The sequence below is a fragment of the Agrilus planipennis genome, unplaced genomic scaffold, assembly GCF_000699045.2.
Source record: "Agrilus planipennis isolate EAB-ADULT unplaced genomic scaffold, Apla_2.0 scaffold50, whole genome shotgun sequence".
NCBI classification, from domain to species: Eukaryota; Metazoa; Arthropoda; class Insecta; order Coleoptera; family Buprestidae; genus Agrilus; species Agrilus planipennis.
Window position 1 is genome coordinate 153,791 of NW_020438881.1, and position 8,464 is coordinate 162,254.

The 8,464-nt window shown below is 33.2% G+C and overlaps 1 long non-coding RNA gene across 1 annotated transcript; it reads right to left on the minus strand.

Moving 5' to 3' along the window:
- Positions 1–970: 970 nt before the first annotated feature.
- Positions 971–1,505, minus strand: LOC108734870. The gene is made up of 2 exons (XR_001937455.1): positions 1,256–1,505; positions 971–1,201 (listed from the first exon to the last, which is right to left on the minus strand). It is a non-coding gene; the product is annotated as an uncharacterized LOC108734870 (long non-coding RNA).
- Between the last annotated feature and the right edge of the window lie 6,959 nt (positions 1,506–8,464).

Here is an 8,464-nt window from a genome sequence, read left to right on the forward strand (position 1 = left end):
TGTCAATTATGAAAATTCACTGTATCTACAACACATTGGGTATGTATCACACTGAAACCTTTAATGGAGATTGAGTTTTAGCAGTGACATTTTATTAGCGCCGCCTACTATGTCCATGTACGCAAAACGTAGAAGTATAATTTATTAATTCGACTGTATTTGTCTTGTGTGTATGTTACGCGACTTCTTCGTCGATTGTGAACCGATTATAGTAATTCTCTTTTTATTAGATGGGTCATATCTCAAAGATGATTCCATTTAAATTTAAAGAAAATATTCAACCTGTAAGAATGGAAAATTAAGAAAAGATTCCCATTTTTAAATTCTTAGCTTAAGTTTATGCATACAGACAAAGTATTGAATTCGTCAGTGTATATTGGTAATGGATCTACAGACTAAACCAAAAGCTGCAATAGAAGTTTTAAAATTGAGGTTTAGTGTCTTTTATAGCTGAAGTTTCCAGAATGTTAAAGGATATTTACGGAAATTAAACAATGAAAAGGGTAGGAGTAAGCAAGAAAATTTGAAGGGAACCAAACCAAAACGGAACCAGAGCTAAGTCTAACGTCTGAGGGTAATGAAGTTTGACGATCTTGTACTACACGATTTATTATTATTTATTGGTTTATTCCTTAAATCTCTTCCTTGACTTCTGAACGTTTGTTAAAGCTAATGTCTTACGGATTTCAACGTAAGTCTACAATCTTTGATGAAAAGTTATTCACTTTACTTTCAAGTCTAAAACATATTCTCGTCATCTTTGTTAGAAAAAATATTAAAGTTTTAGCCGTGGGGGTTTGATAAACTTTAATGGATTTTGATTTATATTGTAAAAGAAGTACTTAATAACAACGAACTATTTTTACTCTACTTTCGCTAAATACGCATATAAATTTTCATCGGTATGAAGTACAAAGCAATGGAACGAGGTTACGAAAGAAGAAAGAGCCAAATTAAAAACTGACATTTCTTGATTTACAATGTTTATTATCCCTCTTATACATTATTATTCATTTATGTAGTCAATCCTCATGCTTTCCTTTGGCGTGAGTTGTGACCTCTCATACTCGAAGTAATCTATTGCTAACTGAATTAGCTAAGTAAGAGAAACATTTCAGCCCAACATCAACAACTCCTATGGATAACACCATTCCAATTTCCAAAAGCGATGACACTAGGAACATGGCTATATGAAAGAAAACTAAAATAACCCTTGAATATTCCATCACAAGGATATAAATGATTACTATCCAACCTTCTTTACCGATACTTCTTACTGGAACTACATTATCTTCAGAGCAAAATTTGGAAATGAATACCTATATTAAAAATTTTGTTATTTTTTGCTTTTTTGACATATTTAAGTGTCAATAAACCCAACAAGATTGCCAGTAAACTAATTTTGTTTGTATTTATAGACAGAGTAAGCTGTCATAGAACAATTAGAACAATTTCGGATACACTATCTGCCTCTATGGAATATAACTATTCTAAAGGCTTGCAAAATGTCGACGGACATTTCTGCAGTAATTTTATGAGATTGCTGCAACTGACGAAACCTACTAATCATGTTCAATTTTAACCACTACATCATCATTATCATAAGGTCGTCAGTCCTAAGACTGGTTGGACACACACCTCTACTCTTATCTATCCTGAGCTAATCTTCGCATTTTCCTAAAACTAGAACATCCCACATCCTTAACTATTTGCGGACAGTAATCTAATCTAGGTCTACCTCTACTCCTCCTAACTCCTGCTTTTGCCTAAGTCTAAGAAGGTGTCCTACCAACCTATCTCGCCTATTTCTTATTGACTTCCATAGAGTCCTTTGTTATCCTATTGTTTCTAATACCTCTTCATTTCTTTTTTCTGTCGCGCCCACTGTCCATGTTTCGCACCCATACAGCGCCGCGCTCCAAACATACAACTTTAACAACGTTTTTTGAATTTCCAAATTAACCGTTCACGAGCATAAAAGTGACTTCTTTTTAATGAACGCGACTCGACCCTGCGCTATCCTCTGCTTTATATACCTACTACTCGTTTCGTTCTAACTCATCTAACTTCCTAGATACCTAAAATGAGTCATTTCTACTAATTTTTCGTCTCCTATTTTTATATTCAACAATTTTACCCCATTATTTTGAGGTTATCTGTAGTAGCAAAAATTAGTTAAAAAATTAATTCACTTTAATGTAATAACTAGTAATAATGGTATATCTGGTACAGTAGCATAGTTGAAATATCTTTCAAGTTTCTCAATTATATTTTGCAGAGTTTAGCTTTTTATTTCATTATTTTCGTTATTGGTAGTTTTATTTTCCTCAGCCCCACAAACGCTTCCTGATATCACTTTTTGTTTTACCATCGGTAATAAAAGCCAAAAAGCATCATCAAATCAAATGAAACGAAAGATTTTTATTGTTCGGAAGGTGTGAATTTCTGGATGAACAACGCAACCGTTCAAAGAGCATCAGCTCTCATCGTTTTCGAACTCACACACTATGTAATAAAATGAAATTTGTGTTCTCGTAAAACGGTCCGATTTTCGCTGTTAGAGTTGCTTTACAACCTTGTTTCTGCTAACGATAGAAAGAGGCCCAAGCGACTCATTATTACTGCCCATCTGAAATTCTATTCCTTTTCAGTGTGCTACCATAAGACAACTTTTGCAACATTAAACACGTAAATAATCTAACAATTAAGTAAAATACCTTTTTGCTGTAAAAATATTTTAAAACACATAAAAAAATGCAAAACAAACTGTTCTTCTGAAGCAGATTAATATGGAGCAACCAGCTCAAAATTTACCTTTCCCGAATACACCGGTTCGATTCCTGGTTCTGATGTCTTGGTTGAAGTTTAGGTGTCTGTAGTTTCCTTGAATCCTTGAAGTAAATGGTGGGGCTGTAATATTCCAAAAATGATCTTTTACTTCTCATCTGTATCCTATCTCTCTTACAGTCGCACTAAAGAAGTAATTAATGGTCATTCCCTGGTCATAAACTGACGATCGCCTTCATTGGCCCAAGAATGAGAAGTACGGAAGGCTATTAGATTATCAATTCATGATAGAGGCAATCTAATTCATTTCAAATTTCCTTTCAGTGCTTGCATGATGCATTTCAACAATGCATTATTGGAAGTCAAATTTAACGCGATAGTAAAATAATATTTACATATAAAATGTTGAATAGAAAAAAAGTTGAATGAAACTTTTGGTTTAAATCTATGAATATGTATTGGTGTTTGAATGATATTTAATTTTACTAACATTCATTTAATTTTTACGTAACATTGAAGAGATTTGTTCAAAGAAATTTCTATCCAAATATGTTTTAGGTCCCAGGGAAGAATTTGATCTACATATGATGACTGAATTTAAAATTCATATAAATGTTAAAGTGAATCCATATGAAAGATTGGGTGGACCATTACAACGACACGTTCAAAAGATGTAAACTTTAATAGACTTTAGAAAATTACACTTTGAGAGGTGAAAGGGAAGCTACGGAACTAAAGCACCAACACTTACAAGCATAATACGTTACAACACAATAATATGACAATTACTTAATTTCATTTTTAAATAACAGATCCATAGCTCAATCTAACAGTTAGTCTGTCTAACGATTTGAAAAAATGTAAATCCTGAATTTTTGCGATTTCGATCTACTTCCCAATAAACTGACATCCAATACACGCGTGCAATAGAGCAGATATTGGTAAATGATTGCAATTCAGATGTACTTCATATAAACATAGTGTGATTGAAATTTATATCCCGTTTATCAAATCATAAATTGAAATCAAACACTGCCTTACGGTATCATCGTATATTCAAACCATTATGCAAATGTCAATATTATCTGACCATTTTGTATTTACAATTCAATAATAATAATGACTTTCACGTTTGAAATTGAAACAAACACCACCAGAGCCCCCACACAAATAATAATTCATTATTTTCTTTATCTAATGAAGGTACGTGAACACGAATTAATTACATGGATCATTTATTAAACGTTTAGCTATTTATTGAGCCGTACTATAGATTCAACCATAATGGGGGGGGGGGTTCTTAAAAGGAAACCAGACTAAGACAAGACCCTGAAGAGGGCAGCAGCTTCTTCAGTACTCAGGGTGGCTGAGATCACAAGGATCGGTATGGCACTCCGATGCACAATACTGCGATGTGGAAGGTAACGAGAAATCACCACATTATGATATACCAACCGTGGATAGAGAGGGTTAGAAATGAAAAGATATTAGAAAAAATAGGAAAACAGAGGACTCTATGTAAGTCAATGAGAAAAAGGCGAGATAAGTTAGCAGGACACCTTCTCAGGCATGAAGGTCTAATCAGAAACATATTACAGGCAGAAACAGGAGTTAGAAGGAGTACATGCAGACTTAGATTAGGTTACTATTCACAAATAGTTTAAGATGTGGGATGTTTTAGTTTTAGGGAAATGCCAAGATTAGCTCAGGATAGGAAATATTGGAGGTACGTCTCCAACCAGATTTAGGACTGACGACCTTATGATGATAGCTATTTATTTGCAAATCTTCAGGAAAATGTGTCTGTCGGAGTTAAATAAGGGTCCATCATCTTTTCTATTAAATGTTAACAATTATTTACTCACAAAAATTAAGTAATTCATTAATGCTTGATGAAACTAAGACTATACACATATATATCCAATCGCAATAGATGAATCCAATTTTCAGGTACAGGTTGTCTTTATAACCAAATTGACATTGGCGATATTGGATGATACCGCGATATCGGAAGGAATAATCATGGTTTATTAGAAACTGTCTAAAAGTGATAAACCAATTTTCCATTCTTAACTAGTGAGGTGTTACTCTGGGAGAGATTTTCATTCAAATTTCAAGAGGATGTCGTTGGTATCAAATTGGAGGGTTTAAAGAGGTTTGCAGAAAATGTGAATTTTAAAAGCTTTATGTTTATTGTAAAACTTGCTCGGAATAACAAACCAAAGTTGCTTTATTAGAAGACAAACATTAACTAATCCAAATTCCTCACTAGGAACAGAAGCAAATTCAACAAAGGTGATAAATAAAAGAAGATATTGGACGAGTTCATAACTAAATGCCCTAACCATTTCCTAATTAATCAAACCTTAATCTTATAGTAAATACTGAAAATAGTTATCGTTGTAGGTTAAATTTAGACCTACCTCCAAGATAGTTTAAAACTAGAGAGAAGGTACATTGGTGTAAACTTTAAAAGCAAATATCTCCTTAAAATCAATAGGTCCTAAAACAGTTTATGAGATCTATCTAAAAAAACTCCACTCAATGAAGTAAGAGTAAGAGAAAGAAAAAATTGAATACACTCTTCAGTATACGGGACAGATGACCAAAAAAACTACTTTTTAAGTTTTCACAATTTTACTCGTTTTGGATATACTGAAAGTAAGAACTTCCAAATCGGTAACAACTACATTTTAATTTTTTAGACCATATAAAATTGACTAAAACGATTAATGATGAGCAAAATTGGTCTCAGCCTTGTGTAGTCTTGGTGTTGGTCTTTTGTAAATGCAAGACCAAGATTGTCTTTATACTCGCAAGACCAAGACGGAACGAACAATACCAGAACTAAAACCAAGGCAAACATGCAAGGCCAAGACCAAATACGCGAATCTAAACATTACTACTTCCAATGGATTTATAAGTTAAACTACTTGCAGCAACTTCTTTTCTTGCAACAAAACACTTTTAGTATTTGAAATTTTCATTCTTCTTTGCTAGATTTTAACACTAAATATAGAAAAGAAGAAACTGTACCACTGTTTGAATAAAGGGATTTACAAGGATGTCCTCAGAGTAAGTATTCTTTGTTCCTATGTCAGGATAACGTGGTTGAAATATAGAGACCAACTAAATGAGCTAATCTTCGTATTTCCCCAAAACTAGAAAATCCCACATCCATAACTATTTGTGAAGAGTAATCTAATCTAGGTGCATCTCCACTTCTCTTAACTCCTGTTTCTGCCTCTAATATGTCTCACCTATTTCTTATTGGCCATAGAGTCTTCTGTTCACATATTCTTTCTAATACCTCTTCATTTCTAGCCTTTTCTATCCACAGTTTCCTTATCATTCCTAACCTTTTCTTTTCTGCCGCGCCCACTATCCATGTTTCGCAACCGTACAGTGCCGCGCTCCTAGCATACACCTTTAACAATCTTTTTCGAATTTCCAAATTAACCGTTCGCGAGCATAGAAGTGACTTCTTTTTATTGAAGGCGACTCGACCCTGCGCTATCCTCTACTTTATATGTCACTACTCCTTCCGTCCTAACTTATCTGACTTCCTAGATACTTAAAATCAATCACTTCTAATTTTTCGTATCCTATTTTTATATTCGCTCTTTCCCTACTTTTTCTTCCCTTGCATACCAGTATTTCTGTTTTACTTTTATTTATTTTCAAACAATACTATTTTGTCAACACCTCTTCCATTTTATTTAAAGCTATCTCTAACTCCTCCTTGCTAGATTTTACCACTACAGATACAAGGATGTCCTCAGAGTAAGTATTCTTTCTTCCTATGTCTGGATAACACATGGTTGAAATATNAATCTAATCCTTTCGTGCATGCCCTTATATATTGAAGAGAAAAATCTATCCGTTCAATATATAATTTCATAGCATTTTTTAAATTGATATCTGTGCATCAGAGATAAATTAAATTAAAATACCTATGTAGGCATATAAATATCCATAATACCTTCCGTAAGAAATACGTAACATTTACATAAATATGTTACAAAAATCGTTTTGAAAATCCATAAGTTCAAATAATCTGTTACCGGCATTTCTTCATCGACCACGTGCGACATCTTCAGTGCTCATCAAATGTAAATAGATTAAATATCTAAGTAGAAGAATGAGCTTTTATGTTCATTTCAGTTATTTTGTTCAAAATATAAGAAAGTATTCTTCTATATCGAAACAGTCTTGAAGATGTCCTGTGAATTAACGAAGAGACAGACGTCTGTACAAGTCTATGAACCTGAATTACACTGTAAGAAGAACCGCAGAAACCTAAGGCTTTATTTTTGTTACCTTTAGAATTTCCAAAATTAATAAGTTGTCGCCTGTGACATGCTTATATGAGCATACGTACGTATGAGGACCAATTTATTAAAGGAGACACAATTAATTGATAAACGATTGTACATACATTGTGTAGGTACTCACCAAGTCGCGTTGGACATCGAAGAACACTAATTATAACACAATTAGTTTATAATAATTAAGAAAAGACTTTTTTTACTATATGCGCAACTTTAACACAATCACGTACAAACCGAACCACTATTAAACTGCAAGTGAAAGTAAACGTCTTAACCGCACGGCCTGCTGCCTTTGACCTAACTAAAGGGCATAAAAAACTGGTTTCCATGTGGTTCGCAAACATTCTTATCTCTAATACTGACTTTGTTTGTTTGTCTTTTATACAGTTTTAGTCTGTTTTTAACTTTATGTTCTGGTAAATAAAAGAAGTCCAGAAATAATGAATTTTATAAATACATTCAGAAGAATAATAAAAATTGTGATGTAATAAAAAGAAAATTATAGTCACAAAAGTAATTTGTAGTTTATAAAATAGGTACAGTTAGATAACATAAAAACACCTTTGTTAAGACACATGATACAGACGATATTTTTAGTCCAGGCAAATTGGATCTGACCCTATGTACTATGTTAAAAAATTTGTAATTCAACGGCATGGGGTTCTTCATGGAATTATTAGTGGAAAGTATTATCTATAAATATAAACATTTGTTAATTTAACAATATAGCCTGAAATACGTTTTTTTAACTATAGCAAAAAACAAGAGCAATACAGAGAAAAAAATGCAAACTAAAGTTGTAGATATTTGAGAGACCGGTAAATGTCTAGATGATGGCCCCCGAAAGATAAGGTCTCCCCCACCACTGTACATAAAAAGTTCGTGGCGGTCTCACCCCATAAAAAGTTATGGGGGTTAGATGGGGGTGGAGGAAGGGGGCATCGAAAGAGGGGGGTCACCTAAGTAAAACCCCATAAAAAAATTGCGGCGGTCTCACCCCCATAAAAAGTTATGGGGGTTGAAAGTTGATTATTTTGACAATTTTCATACACTATAATTCAAATAAAATTCAATAAAAAAAATATTTTCAAGCGGGTGGAGGTGGAGAATCGAAAGAGGGTGGTCACTATAACAAAACCCTGGGTTATGGATTAACCTAACCTAACCTAATCTACCCTATTGATAAAGATCTTTAAATAATGTTTTATATAACTCAATATTTTTATCTATTTTTCCATTAGCTTTACCTTTGAATATTGTTTAAGAATGACTATATAAATATTTACATGCCTAGAAATGTATAAAAATTGGCATATTTATTAACTTTGAACCCCCATAACTTTTTA